Here is a 16308-nt window from a genome sequence, read left to right on the forward strand (position 1 = left end):
TTCTCCGTCTTTCCAAGGAGAACAACCCCAGTCTACCCAATCTCTCCTCATAGCTAAGACCCTCCATACCAGGCAACATCCTGGTAAACCTTCTCTGCACTCTCTCCAATGCCTCCACGTCCTTCTGGTAGTGCGGCGACCAGAACTGGACGCAGTACTCCAAATGTGGCCTAACCAGCGTTCTATACAGCTGCATCATCAGACTCCAGCTTTTATACTCTATACCCCGTCCTATAAAGGCAAGCATACCATATGCCTTCTTCACCACCTTCTCCACCTGTGTTGCCACCTTCAAGGATTTGTGGACTTGCACACCTAGGTCCCTCTGTGTTTCTATACTCCTGATGACTCTGCCATTTATTGTATAACTCCTCCCTACATTATTCCTTCCAAAATGCATCACTTCGCATTTATCCGGATTAAATTCCATCTGCCACCTCTCCGCCCAATTTTCCAGCCTATCTATATCCTGCTGTATTGCCCGACAATGCTCTTCGCTAACCGCAATTCCAGCCATCTTCGTGTCATCCGCAAACTTGCTGATTACACCAATTACACCTTCTTCCAAATCATTTATATATATCACAAATAGCAGAGGTCCTAGTACAGAGCCCTGCGGAACACCACTGGTCACAGACCTCCAGCCGGAAAAAGACCCTTCGACCACTACCCTCTGTCTCCTATGGCCAAGCCAGTTCTCCACCCATCGAGCCACTTCTCCTTGTATCCCATGAGCCTTAACCTTCTTAACCAACCTGCCATGTGGGACTTTGTCAAATGCCTTACTGAAATCCATATAGACGACATCCACGGCCCTTCCTTCATCAACCGTTTTTGTCACTTCCTCAAAAAACTCCACCAAATTTGTGGGGCACGACCTCCCTCTTACAAAACCATGCTGTCTGTCACTAATGAGATTGTTCCGTTCTAAATGCGCATACATCCTGTCTCTAAGAATCCTCTCCAACAACTTCCCTACCACGGATGTCAAGCTCACCGGCCTATAATTTCCTGGGTTATCCCTGCTACCCTTCTTAAACAACGGGACCACATTCGCTATCCTCCAATCCTCAGGGACCTCACCCGTCTCAACTCCGGAATCAACCTAGTGAATCTCCTCTGCACCCCCTCCAGTGCCAGTATATCCTTTCTCAAGTAACGAGACCAAAACTGTACAGAGTACTCCAAGTGTGGCCTCACCATCATCTTATACAGCTGCAACATAACCTCGCTGTTTTTAAACTCCATCCCTCTCGCAACGAAGGACAAAATTCCATTTGCCTTCTTAATTACCTGCTGCACCTGCAAACCAACTCCTTGAGATTCCTGCACAAGGACACCCAGGTCCCTCTGCACAGCAGCATGCTGCAATTTTTTACCATTTAAATAATAATCCATTTTGCTGTTATTCCTACCAAAATGGATGACCTCACATTTACCAACAGATTATCTATATCCCTTTGCAGACTTTCAGCGTCCTCTGCACACTTTGCTCTGCCACTCATCTTAGTGTCATCTGTGAATTTTGACACACTACACTTGGTCCCCAACTCCAAATCATCTATGCAAAGTTGGGCCGAGAGGTGGCGGATGGAGTTTAATGCGGAGAAGTGTGAGGTAATTCACTTTGGTAGGAATAACAGATGTGTTGAGTATAGGGCTAACGGGAGGACTTTGAATAGTGTGGAGGAGCAGAGGGATCTAGGTGTATGTGTGCATAGATCCCTGAAAGTTGGGAATCAAGTAGATAAGGTTGTTAAGAAGGCATATGGTGTCTTGGCGTTTATTGGTAGGGGGATTGAATTTAGGAGTCGTAGCGTTATGTTGCAACTGTACACAACTCTGGTGCGGCCGCACTTGGAGTACTGTGTGCAGTTCTGGTCCCCACATTACAGGAAGGATGTGGAGGCTTTGGAGAGGGTGCAGAGGAGGTTTACCAGGATGTTGCCTGGTATGGAGGGGAGATCCTATGAGGAGAGGCTGAGGGATTTGGGATTGTTTTCGCTGGAAAGGCGGCGGCTAAGAGGGGATCTTATTGAAACATATAAGATGATTAGAGGTTTAGATAGGGTGGATAGTGATAGCCTTTTTCCTCTGATGGAGAAATCCAGCACGAGGGGGCATGGCTTTAAATTGAGGGGGGGTAGTTATAGAACCGATGTCAGGGGTAGGTTCTTTACCCAGAGGGTGGTGAGGGATTGGAATGCCCTGCCAGCATCAGTAGTAAATGCGCCTAGTTTGGGGGCGTTTAAGAGATCCGTAGATAGGTTCATGGACGAAAAGAAATTGGTTTAGGTTGGAGGGTCACAGTTTTTTTTTAACTGGTCGGTGCAACATCGTGGGCCGAAGGGCCTGTTCTGCGCTGTAATGTTCTATGTTCTATGTTCTATGTAAATCGTAAACAATTGCGGTCCCAACACTGATCCCTGAGGCACACCACTAGTCACTGATCGCCAACCAGGAGAACACCCATTTACCTTTGAGGGGGATCTGCACACTGAGGTAATATGGGCTGCAGTTAGAAACAGGAAAGGAGCGGTCACGTTGTTAGGAGTTTACTATAGGCCCCCAAATAGTAATAGAGATGTGGAGGAAGAAATTGCTAAGCAGATTATGGATACGTGTGGGGGTCACAGGGTAGTTGTCATGGGGGACTTTAACTTTCCAAATATTGATTGGAACCTTTGTAGGTCAAATAGTTTGGATGGGGCACTTTTTGTGCAGTGTGTGCAGGAGGGTTTCCTGACACAATATGTGGATAGGCCGACAAGGGGTGAGGCCACATTGGATTTGGAACTGGGAAATGAACCGGGCCAAGTGTTAGATTTGGTTGTGGGAGAGAACTTTGGAGATAGTGACCACAATTCGGTGTCTTTTGTTATTGCAATGGAGAGGGATAGGGCCGGACGGCAGGGCAAGGCTTACAATTGGGGGAGAGGTAATTATGATGCGATTAGGCAAGAATTAGGGGGCATAAGATGGGAACAGAAACTGTCAGGGAAAGGCACTGATGAAAAGTGGAACTTTTTCAAGGAACAAATACTGGGTGTCCTTGATAGGTATGTCCCTGTCAGGCAGGGAGGAAATGGCCGAGTGAGGGAACCGTGGTTCACAAAAGAGGTGGAATGTCTTGTGAAAAGGAAGAGGGAAGCTTATGTAGAGATGAGGAAACAAGGTTCAGATGGCTCGATTGAGGGTTACAAGTTAGCAAGGAATGAGCTGAAAAAGGGGCTGAGGAGAGCTAGGAGGGGACATGAGAAGTCCTTGGCGGGTCGGATCAAGGAAAACCCCAAGGCTTTTTACTCTTATGTGAGGAATAAAAGAATGACCAGGGTGAGGTTAGGGCCGGTCAAGGACAGTGGTGGGAACTTGTGTATGGAGTCAGTAGAGATAGGCGAGGTGATGAATGAATACTTTTCTTCAGTGTTCACCAAGGAGAGGGGCCATGTTTTTGAGGAAGAGAAGGTGTTACAGGCTAATAGGCTGGAGGAAATAGATGTTCGGAGGGAGGATGTATTGGCAGTTTTGAATAAACTGAAGGTCGATAAGTCCCCTGGGCCTGATGAAATGTATCCTAGGATTCTTTGGGAGGCGAGGGATGAGATTGCAGAGCCTTTGGCTTTGATCTTTGGGTCCTCGCTGTCCACGGGGATGGTGCCGGAGGACTGGAGAGTGGCAAATGTTGTTCCTCTGTTTAAGAAAGGGAATAGAAATGACCCTGGTAATTATAGACCGGTTAGTCTGACTTCGGTGGTTGGTAAATTGATGGACAAGGTCCTTAGGGATGGGATTTACGACCATTTAGAAAGATGCGGATTAATCCGGGATAGTCAGCACGGATTTGTGAAGGGCAAATCATGCCTCACAAATTTGATAGAATTTTTTGAGGAGGTAACTAGGTGTGTTGATGAAGGTAGGGCGGTTGATGTCATATACATGGATTTTAGTAAGGCGTTTGATAAGGTCCCCCATGGTCGGCTTATGATGAAAGTAAGGAGGTGTGGGATAGAGGGAAAGTTGGCCGATTGGATAGGTAACTGGCTATCTGATCGAAGACAGAGGATGGTGGTGGATGGAAAATTTTCGGACTGGAGGCAGGTTGCTAGCGGAGTGCCGCTGGGATCGGTGCTTGGTCCTCTGCTCTTTGTGATTTTTATTAATGACTTAGAGGAGGGGGCTGAAGGGTGGATCAGTAAATTTGCTGATGACACCAAGATTGGTGGAGTAGTGGATGAGGTGGAGGGGTGTTGTAGGCTGCAAAGAGACATAGATAGGATGCAAAGCTGGGCTGAAAAATGGCAAATGGAGTTTAACCCTGATAAATGTGAGGTGATTCATTTTGGTCGGACAAATTTAAATGTGGATTACAGGGTCAAAGGTAGGGTTCTGAAGACTGTGGAGGAACAGAGAGATCTTGGGGTCCATATCCACAGATCTCTAAAGGTTGCCACTCAAGTGGATAGAGCTGTGAAGAAGGCATATAGTGTGTTAGCTTTTATTAACAGGGGGTTGGAGTTTAAGAGCCGTGGGGTTATGCTGCAACTGTACAGGACCTTGGTGAGACCGCATTTGGAATATTGCGTGCAGTTCTGGTCACCTCACTATAAGAAGGATGTGGAAGCGCTGGAGAGAGTGCAGAGGAGATTTACCAGGATGCTGCCTGGTTTGGAGTGTCGGTCTTATGAGGAAAGGTTGAGGGAGCTGGGGCTGTTCTCTCTGGAGCGGAGGAGATTGAGGGGAGACTTAATAGAGGTTTATAAAATGATGAAGGGGATAGATCGAGTGAACGTTCAAAGACTATTTCCTCGGGTGGATGGAGCTATTACAAGGGGCCTAACTATAGGGTTCATGGTGGGAGATATAGGAAGGATATCAGAGGTAGGTTCTTCACGCAGAGAGTGGTTGGGGTGTGGAATGGACTGCCTGCAGTGATAGTGGAGTCAGACACTTTACGAACATTTAAGCGGTTATTGGATAGGCACATGGAGCACACCAGGATGGTAGGGAGTGGGATAGCTTGATCTTGGTTTCAGATGAAGGTCGGCACAACATCGTGGGCCGAAGGGCCTGTTCTGTGCTGTACTGTTCTATGTTCTATGTTACCTCCACTCTCTGCTTTCTGTTAGTTAACCAATCCTCTATCCATGTTAATACATTACCCATAACACCGTGCACCTTTATCTTATACAGCAGCCTTTGGTGCGACACCTTGTCAAATGCCTTCTGGAGGCTTTGCTAAAGTCCATATAGACAATGTTGATTGCACTGTCCTCATCTACCTTCTTGGTTATCCCTTCAAAAAACTCAAGTTATGCGTGGAGCCACAGGAAGTGGGTGAGATCCTTAATGAGTATTTTATATCGGTATTCACCAAGGAGAAGGACATTCCGGATATTGAGGTCAGGGATGGGTGTGTGAACACTCTAGAGAATGTCAATATGTCGAAGGAGAAAGTGTTGAGCATCCTAATTTGCATTGAGGTAGACAACTCCCCGAGGCCGGATGGGAACTATCCCAGGTTACTGCAGGAGGCAAGGGAAGAAATAGCAAGGGTCATCCCAGCTCACCTCAGCTGTATATAAGATAGTAGTTTTTGCAAGTGCACGACCAGTGAGCTTGCGCAGGACCAGTCAGCCAGAGTGAGATTTCAGCCAGAGTGAGGGTATCGGGAATTTGGAACTGAGTGGGAATTCGATGCTGAGGGGAAAGTGGTGCTCATCTTTGGGAGAAGTGGAAAGGTGGACCTGCGAGGGAGACTCGAGGGCAAGTGAGAGGTAGAAAGAAATCGAACCGTGACACCACACCCAGCAGGTAGGTGATTAGCTGGTGACTGGTAAGTAGTTTTTTTTCTAAGTCTGTCTCTTCTTCCTTATCCAATCCTGAATTGTGCTTGACATCCAGATCCTGAACTTCCTAACCCATCGACTGCAATCCGTAAGGATAGGTGACAACACCTCCTCCACGATCATCCTCAACACCGGTGCCCCACAAGGCTGTGTGCTCAGCTCCCTACTATACTCCTTATACACCTATGACTGTGCGGCCAAATTCCCCTCCAACTCGATTTTCAAGTTTGCTGACGACACCACCGTAGTGGGTCGGATCTCAAACAATGATGAGACAGAGTACAGGAATAAGATAGAGAATCTGGTGAACTGGTGCGGCAACAATAATCTCTCCCTCAATGTCAGCAAAATGAAGGAGATTGTCATTGACTGAGAACCATAGAACCATAGACAATTACAGCTCTGAAACAGGCCTTTTGGCCCTTCTTGTCTGTGCCGAACCATTTTATGCCTCGTCCCACAGACCTGCACTTGGACCATATCCCTCCACACCCCTCTCATCCATGAATCCGTCCAAGTTTTTCTTAAATGTTAAAAGTGACCCCGCATTTACCACTTTATCCGGCAGCTCATTCCACACTCCCACCACTCTCTGCGTGAAGAAGCCCCCCCTAATATTCCCTTTAAACTTTTCTCCTTTCACCCTTAACCCATGCCCTCTGGTTTATTTCTCCCTTAGCCTCAGTGGAAAAAGCCTGCTTGCATTCACTCTATCTATACCCATCAAAATCTTATACACCTCTATCAAATCTCCCCTCAATCTTCTACGCTCCAGGGAATAAAGTCCCAACCTATTCAATCTCTCTCTGTAACTCAGCTTCTCAAGTCCCGGCAACATCCTTGTGAACCTTCTCTGCACTCTTTCAATCTTATTTACATCCTTCCTGTAACTAGGTGACCAAAACTGTACACAATACTCTAAATTCGGCCTCACCAATGCCTTATATAACCTTACCATAACACTCCAACTTTTATACTCGATACTCCGATTTATAAAGGCCAATGTACCAAAGGCACTCTTTACGACCCTATCCACCTGTGACGTCACTTTTAGGGAATTCTGTACCTGTATTCCCAGATCCCTCTGTTCAACTGCACTCTTCAGAGTCCTACCATTTACCCTGTACATTCTTCTTTGGTTTGTCCTTCCAAAGTGCAATATCTCACACTTGTCTGCGTTAAATTCCATTTGCCATTTTCCAGCCCATTTTTCTAGTTGGTCCAAATCCCTCTGCAAGCTTTGAAAACCTTCCTCACTGTCCACTACACCTCCAATCTTTGTATCATCAGCAAACTTGCTGATCCAATTTATCACATTATCATCCAGATCATTGATATAGATGACAAACAACAATGGACCCAACACCGATCCCTGCGGCACACCACTAGTCACAGGCCTCCACTCAGAGAAGCAATCCTCCACAACCACTCTCTGGCTTCTTCCATTGAGCCAGTGTCTAATCCAATTTACTACCTCCCCATGTATACCTAACGACTGAACCTTCCTAACTAACCTCCCATGAGGGACCTTGTCAAAGGCCTTGCTGAAATCCAGGTAGACAACATCCACCGCCTTCCCTTCATCCACTTTCCTGGTAACCTCCTCGAAAAACTCTAATAGATTGGTCAAACATGACCTACCACACACAAAGCCATGTTGACTCTCCCTAATAAGTCCCTGTCTATCCAAATATCTGTAGATCCTATCCCTTATCACACCTTCCAATAACTTGCCCACCACCGACGTCAAACTTACTGGCCTATAATTTCTCATATTTCTTTTGGAACCTTTTTTAAACAACGGAACAACATGAGCCACCCTCCAATCATCCGGCACCTCCCCCGTGAACACTGACATTTTAAATATGTCTGCCAGGGCCCCTGCAAGTTCAACACTAGCTTCCCTCAAGGTCCGTGGGAATACCCTGTCCGGTCCTGGGGATTTATCCACTCTGATTTGCCACAAGACAGCGAGCACCTCTTCCCCTTTAATCTGTAAAGGTTCCATGACCTCCCTACCAGTTTGCCCTATTTCCGTAGACTCCATGCCCGTTTCTTCAGTAAATACGGATGCAAAAACTTCAGGAAGCGTAAAGGAGATCTGTGGGCTTGCACACCCAGGTACCTCTGCGTATCTACACCCTTTATGGTTCTGCCATTTATCGTATAGCTCCCCCCTACGTTAGTTCTACCAAAATGCATCACTTCGCATTCATCTGTATTGAACTCCATCTGCCATTTCTTTGCCCAAATTTCCAGCCTATCTATATCCTTCTGTAGCCTCTGACAATGTTCCTCACTATCTGCAAGTCCAGCCATTTTTGTGTCGTCTGCAAACTTACTGATCACCCCAGTTACACCTTCTTCCACATCGTTTATATAAATCACAAACAGCAGAGGTCCCAATACAGAGCCCTGCGGAACATCACCAGTCACAGGCATCCAGCCGGAAAAAGACCCTTCCACTACCACCCTCTGTCTTCTGTGACCAAGATGTGGAGATGCCGGCGTTGGACTGGGGTGAACACAGTAAGAAGTCTCACAACACCAGGTTAAAGTCCAACAGGTTTATTTGGTGGCAAATACCATAAGCTTTCGGACCGCTGCTCCTTCGTCAGATGGAGTGGAAATGTTCCACTCCATCTGACGAAGGAGCAGCGCTCCGAAAGCTTATGGTATTTGCTACCAAATAAACCTGTTGGACTTTAACCTGGTGCTGTGAGACTTCTTTCTGTGACCAAGCCAGTTCTCCACCCATCTAGCCACCTCCCCCTTTATCCCATGAGATCCCACCTTTTGCACCAACCTACCATGAGGGACTTTGTCAAACGCTTTACTAAAGTCCATATAGACGACATCCACGGCCCTTCCCTCATCAACCATTCTAGTCACTTCTTCAAAAAACTCCACCAGGTTAGTGAGGCATGACCTCCCTCTCACAAAACCATGTTGACTATCGTTAATGAGTTTATTCCTTTCTAAATGCGCATACATCCTATCTCTAAGAATCCTCTCCAACAATCCTCTCCATCTGTGAAAACGTTTACAGATGCGCCATAGAAAGCATTCTTTCTGATTGTATCACAGCTTGGTATGGCTCCTGCTCTGCCCAAGAGCTCAAGAAACTATAAAGGGTCATGAACAAAGCCCAGTCCATCACTCAAACCAGCCTCCCATCTATTGACTCTGTCTACACTTCCCGATTCCTCAAAAAATACATTCTCTCTTCCACCTTTTTCCATCGGGAAAAAGATACAAAAGTCTGAGGACACGTACCAACCGACTCAAGTACAGCTTCTTCCCTGCTGCTGTCAGACTTTTGAATGGACCCACCTCGCATTAAGTGAATCTTTCTCTACACCCCTAGCCATGACTGTAACACTACATTCTGCACTCTCTCATTTCCTTCTCTATGAACGGTATGCTTTGTATATTGCGCAAGAAATAATACTTTTCACTGTATGATAATACATGTGACAATAATAAATAAAATCAAATCAAAATCAGATCAAAAAGTTATTGCTCGTACATTTCCCTTCTAGGATATTTGTTGGACCTGTACTCTCCTCATTTCCTTTTTGAATGCCTCCCCACTCCTCCACTGTAGACTTTCCCGCAAGAAGCTGTTCCCAGTCAACTTTGGCCAGATCCTGCCTTATTTTAATTAAATCTGCCTCCCCCATTCCAAAGCCGTCTTCTGCAGGCCATCGTTCTCCTTGTCCGTAACGAATTTGAACTGTACCGTGTTGTGATTGCTGTCACTAAAATGTTCCCCCACTGCCACATTGAACATTTGTCTGGCTTTGTTCCCCAGAACCAGACCCAGTGCTGCTCTGTCCCTTGTTGGGCCTTCTACACATTGATTCAAAAAACCCTCCTGAATATATTTCAAGAAATTTACCTCCTCTCAACCCTCTACACTCTGACTATCCCAATTTATGTCCATGTCCATTAGGGCCATGGAAACAACACTCTCTGGACAAGAAGCATCACCCAGAAGAACTGTCAATGTGCACACTCTTCCATGAACAGAGCTGCATGGTTTAAAGACTGTGTCTGCAATGCACGCGCAGAAAGTAACTGATAAAACAAACAGTTGTTAATGGGTAAGAACAGTGGGTGCATAGTGAGTTATAGGATCATGCAATCAAATATGTCTTCTTTTTGCTAGGAGAAAGAGATGTTTGTATCTTTAGCTCAATCTGAAAGGGTTTGGATTTTGTAATGTAACCAGTCTGATTGACACCTGAGACTTTCCTAGCCATGTGACCATGCCGTGAGGCAGACATCTCGAGGTCAATCAATAAAAACCTCTCACAGAAACACACTAAAGAGGTACAGCTGTCATACTTGCAGCAAGACGTTCCGGATAGGGCGATGGGCAGCATACTGCGAAATGTTTCCTACTCTGACCTGGAAGGGCTTGGAGATTGAGGATGTCAGTGACCTGCATGCCCAATGGTCATGATGTCCTTATCCTGCTATGAGACTCCAAGTAAGATTGTAGGAGGGAGCACAATTCAGTGATCATCCTTGTTGAATCTGAGTTGACTCTGGCACTACTCCTCTATGAGGCGGAGGTACAAAAACTGTTACCAAGAAACCTTGTTGATAGGAATTTGTGTGAGGACCTGTCTCATCATTCCTCATCACAGTTTTTTCCCTCTCTGGAACCTGTGCTCCATTTCCAAGAATCAATGCAAACACAGCCTCCTAAACCTGGCTCAGATATTCCTCTGACCATCTTTCAAAAAAACAACTCCAAACACATAGCATTGCGCTCTCGTAAACTCAGCCCAAACAGAAGCAAGTCCAAAATACCTCAGCTCACTGACTGGTCATAGAGTCATAGAGGTTTACAGCATGGAAACAGGCTCTTCGGCCCAACTTGTCCATGCTGCCTTTTTTTTAAAAACCCCTAAACTAATCCCAATTGCCCGCATTTGGCCCATATCCCTCTATACCCATCGTACCCATGTAACTGTCTAAATGCTTTTTAAAAGACAAAATTGTACCCGCCTCTACTACTACCTCTGGCAGCTTGTTCCAGACACTCACCACCCTCTGTGTGAAAAAATTGCCCCTCTGGACACTTTTGTATCTCTCCCCTCTCACCTTAAACCTATGCCCTCTAGTTTTAGACTCCCCTACCTTTGGGAAAAGATATTGATCATCTAGCTGATCTGTGCCCCTCATTATTTTATAGACCTCTATAAGGTCACCCCTCAGCCTCCTACGCTCCAGAGAGAAAAGTCCCAGTCTATCCAGCCTCTCCTTATAACTCCTTGAAATAGACTTGGTGCAGAGCTCATCTTGCAGCTGAATGTTTGATCTTCATTGACTGCCATGCAAATTGTTGAATGGACTTGTGTGGTCCAAATTTGAAAAATGCATGCTATGTCAGCCAGTATGGCTCATGATCTTGACAGTCCCATTGCTTCTGGCATCTGCAAGGGGTGACTGTGTGAATGCCTTGCTCAGGCTGGTGTGTCCCCTGGGCCATTCTGAAGGTGACTAGTAGCATAATGTGCATTCCAGGAAACACATTCTCAATCTACCTGAGTGCTTCTCACATTGTCACTCTGTGTGTGTCTCTGCTGATCTCAGGTCATCTGTTGCGAACTCAATTCTGGGTGAAAGCAAAAACCCAAAGCTGGTCTAGAAAGGACCAGCATAGTTATAGCACGGTGGCACAGTGGTTAGCCACTTCTGCCTCACAGTGCCAGAGACCCGGGTTCGATTCCCGGATTGGGTCACTGTCTGTGTGGAGTCTGCACGTGCTCCCGTGTCTGTGTGGGTTTCCACCGGCTGCTCCGGTTTCCGGCGTCTTGGAGATTTTCACAGTAACTTCATTGCAGTGTTAATGTCAGCATACTCGTGACACTAATAAATAAACTTTAATTCATATTTCCTCTGTTGAATTGTCTGCTGCACTTTACCACTAACTGGGCACATTCAGAAATTTCCAAACTTATTGAGATGAATGTTGAATCTAGAAATTCAGCCATGTTGATGAGAAAGTGGTTCAGAATGTGCCTCTGATCACAGAACCTATGTTGACCCAGTATCTACCCAGAGATCATGGGACTAGAGGATTTACCCATTCACACTCAAACTGCCTTTGCTCACAAACAGTTAACTGAAGCTGCTGAGCTTGTCTTGAGGTCTGGCCAACATTTCTCCTCAATGACATTCCTTGCTGTTACACAATGGAGTATGCAGAGCAGGGATTTGCTGCATGCTTGTTCTTTGGCTGTGAGCTGGAAAATGGGTCCGCTTTTATAGATTAAACCCCATCAGGAAATCCAGGCGTCTGACAAACAAACTGCAGGGATTGTGGATTCAGCTCACTAACAATCTGCTTATCTTGCATCTGAAACCAGCCAGCGCCTGGGCACAATGGGAAGATGCTAGTAGGCCGTCTAGCTTGGACCAGCCTAGACCAAGCATGGATTCCAGATTTATTGAGAGCTGACTGGAGAATTGGGCAACCCCTAAAGTCAGAAGGGTCACACTTCTCTGCATCTCTTTTGGAGACTGAGCAGGTACACTGGCTCACTAATCATAGAATCATAGAATCCCTACAGTGTAGCAAGAAGCCATTTGGCCCATCGAGGCTGCAACAATCCCATCCAGGTCCTATCCCCGTAACCCCATATATTTACCCTAGCTCCCCCCTTGACACTCAGGGGCAATTTAGCAATTTAATCTAACTAGGAATGGTAAACCTGTCAACAGCTGCATTATTCTCTGCTTCACGCTTGATAACTGTGCTCACTGCATGTTGGTTCCAACTGGGCCCCATCCCCAAGTCTTGCAGTTCCACATGTCCACAATGGGTCCCCAGCACTGGCAGCTTGTGTGGATTTATGCAGTCAAATTCCAGGCGTGATTTTTGTGCCCAGGATTTCAAACCTGCGTGACTGGGTTGTGATGTCTGTGATGTGAGAGAGTGTACTCTGCCTCGGGCAATCAGATAGAAACATCCAGCAGTCAGACATTCAGTTCCTCAATCCTATTTCAAAGGTCAATTAGATTATGACTGGTCTGTATCTCAATTTGATTTACCTTCCTTTGTTCCATATCCTGGATTTCCTAACACAACATAAATCTTATCAGAAAATGCTGGAAAATCTCAGCAGCTCTGATAGCATTTGTGGAGCGAGAATAGAGCCAATGTTTCGAGTCTGGATGACCCTTTGTCAGAGCTTGAAGAAGAGTCAATAGACTCGGAATGTTGACTTCTCTCTCCACAGGTGCTGTCAGACCTGATGAAACTTTCCAGCATTTTCTGTTTTTGTTTCAGAATCCAGCATTCACAGTTACATGGTTTTATTACTTTACCAGGATGTTGCCTGGTCTGGAGGGTATTAGCTCTGAGGAGAGGCTTGATAAACTCGGTTTGTTCTCACTGGAACGACGGAGGTTGAGGGCTGACCTGATGGAGGTTTACAAGATTATGAGTGTCATGGACAGAGTGGATAATCAGATACTCTTTCCTAGGGTAGAAAAGTCAAGTACTCGGGGACATCGGTTTAAGGTGCGTGGGGAAAAGTTTAGAGGAGATGTGCGAGGCACGTTTTTTGCACAGAAGGTGGTGAATAAAGAACAAAGAACAATACAGCACAGGAACAGGCCCTTCGGCCCTCCAAGCCCGCGCCGCTCCCTGGTCCAAGCTAGACCATTCTTTTGTATCCCTCCATTCCCACTCCATTCATATGGCTGTCTAGATAAGTCTTAAACGTTCCCAGTGTGTCCGCCTCCACAACCTTGCCTGGCAGCGCATTCCAGGCCCCCACCACCCTCTGTGTAAAATATGTCCTTCTGATATCCATGTTAAACCTCCCCCACTTCACCTTGAACCTATGGCCCCTCGTGAACGTCACCACCGACCTGGGGAAAAGCTTCCCACCGTTCACCCTATCTATGCCTTTCATAATTTTATACACCTCTATGAAGTCTCCCCTCATCCTCCGTCTTTCCAGGGAGAACAACCCCAGTTTACCCAATCTCTCCTCATAACTAAGCCCCTCCATACCAGGCAACATCCTGGTAAACCTCCTCTGTACTCTCTCCAAAGCCTCCATGTCCTTCTGGTAGTGTGGCGACCAGAACTGGACGCAGTATTCCAAATGCGGCCGAACCAACGTTCTATACAACTGCAACATCAGACCCCAACTTTTATACTCTATGCCCCGTCCTATAAAGGCAAGCATGCCATATGCCTTCTTCACCACCCTCTCCACCTGTGCTGCCACCTTTAAGGATCTGTGGACTTGTACACCCAGGTCCCTCTGTGTGTCTATGTGGTGAACCATAGATGGTTACCACTATGGGTACTGAACCATAGATGGTTATCACTATGGGTACTTGTACATATGTTACTCTTGTTACTGTTGGGGTTAGGGTTGGGGTGTTCCACCTGTTAGCATTGTTCTGTGGTACACTCCGTTTGGCTCCGCCTTCCTATAGGAGTATAAAGGTCACTGCACTTCCTAGTGACCCTTAGTCTGGGATTGTATTGTTAAGCAGTATGCTCTATTCTTGTTGCGAATAAAAGCCTTTATTCCCAGGTACGATCTAGCCTCCCGAGTGGATTAATCGCGCATCAGTCTATACTCCTGATGGTTCTGCCATTTATTGTATAGCTCCCCCTTACATTAGATCAACCGAAATGCATCACTTCGCATTTATCTGGATTAAATTCCATCTGCCATTTCTCTGCCCAATGTCCCAGCCTATCTATATCCTGCTGTATTCTCTGACAATGTTCATCACTATCCGCAACTCCAGCAATCTTTGTGTCGTCCGCAAACTTACTGATCACACCAGCTACATCTTCCTCCAAATCATTTATATATATCACAAACAGCAGAGGTCCCAGTACAGAGCCCTGCGGAACACCACTAGTCACAGACCTCCAACCAGAAAAAGACCCCTCCACTGCTACCCTCTGTCTTCTATGGCTAAGCCAGTTCTCCACCCATCTCGCTAGCTCACCTTTTATCCCGTGAGATTTAACCTTTTGCACCAGCCTGCCATGAGGGACCTTGTCAAACGCTTTACTAAAATCCATATAGACGACATCCACAGCCCTTCCCTCGTCAATCATTTTTGTCACCTCCTCAAAAAACTCAACCAAATTTGTGGGGCATGACATCCCTCGTACAAAACCATGCTGTCTATCGCTAATGAGATTATTCAGTTCTAAATGCACATACATCCTATCTCTAAGAATCTTCTCCAACAATTTCCCTACCACGGACGTCAAGCTCACCGACCTATAATTACCCGGGTTATCCTTGCTACCCTTCTTAAATAATGGGACCACATTTGCTATCCTCCAATCCTCTGTGAAGAGACAAAGATTTCTGTTAGTGGCCCAGCAATTTCATCTCTCACCTCCCTGAGGAGTCTAGGATAGATGCCATCTGGCCCTGGGGATTTGTCTGTCTTAATGTTTCCTAAAAAACCTAACACTTCCTCCATAGAACCATAGAACCATAGAAAATTACAGCTCTGAAACAGGCCTTTTGGCCCTTCTTGTCTGTGCTGAACCATTTTTTGCCTAGTCCCACTGACCTGCACTTGGACCATATCCCTCCACACCCCTCTCATCCATGAACCCGTCCAAGTTTTTCTTAAATGTTAAAAGTGACCCCGCATTTACCACTTTATTCGGCAGCTCATTCCACACTCCCACCACTCTCTGCGTGAAGAAGCCCCCCCTAATATTCCCTTTAAACTTTTCTCCTTTCACCCTTAACCCATGCCCTCTGGTTTTTTTCTCCCCTAGCCTCAGCGGAAAAAGCCTGCTTGCATTCACTCTATCTATACCCATCAAAATCTTATACACCTCTATCAAATCTCCCCTCAATCTTCTACGCTCCAGGGAATAAAGTCCCAACCTATTCAATCTCTCTCTGTAACTCAGCTTCTCAAGTCCCGGCAACATCCTTGTGAACCTTCTCTGCACTCTTTCAATCTTATTTACATCCTTCCTGTAACTAGGTGACCAAAACTGTACACAATACTCCAAATTCGGCCTCACCAATGCCTTATATAACCTTACCATAACACTCCAACTTTTATACTCGATACTCCGATTTATAAAGGCCAATGTACCAAAGGCACTCTTTACGACCCTATCCACCTGTGACGTCACTTTTAGGGAACTCTGTACCTGTATTCCCAGATCCCTCTGTTCAACTGCACTCTTCAGAGTCCTACCATTTACCCTGTACGTTCTTCTTTGGTTTGTCCTTCCAAAGTGCAATATCTCACACTTGTCTGCGTTAAATTCCATTTGCCATTTTCCAGCCCATTTTTCTAGTTGGTCCAAATCCCTCTGCAAGCTTTGAAAACCTTCCTCACTGTCCACTACACCTCCAATCTTTGTATCATCAGCAAACTTGCTGATCCAATTTACCACGTTATCATCCAGATCATTGATATAGATGAC

At 46.0% G+C, this 16308-nt stretch overlaps 1 protein-coding gene across 1 annotated transcript in view; it reads right to left on the minus strand.

The window, feature by feature from the left end:
• The window catches only part of u2af1 (U2 small nuclear RNA auxiliary factor 1), a 288331-nt gene that overhangs the window by 97027 nt on the left and 174996 nt on the right, over positions 1 to 16308 (minus strand). The gene's annotated exons all lie outside the window — the stretch shown is intronic.

This window comes from Mustelus asterias, chromosome 17 (assembly GCF_964213995.1).
Source record: "Mustelus asterias chromosome 17, sMusAst1.hap1.1, whole genome shotgun sequence".
Classification (NCBI taxonomy): domain Eukaryota; kingdom Metazoa; phylum Chordata; class Chondrichthyes; order Carcharhiniformes; family Triakidae; genus Mustelus; species Mustelus asterias.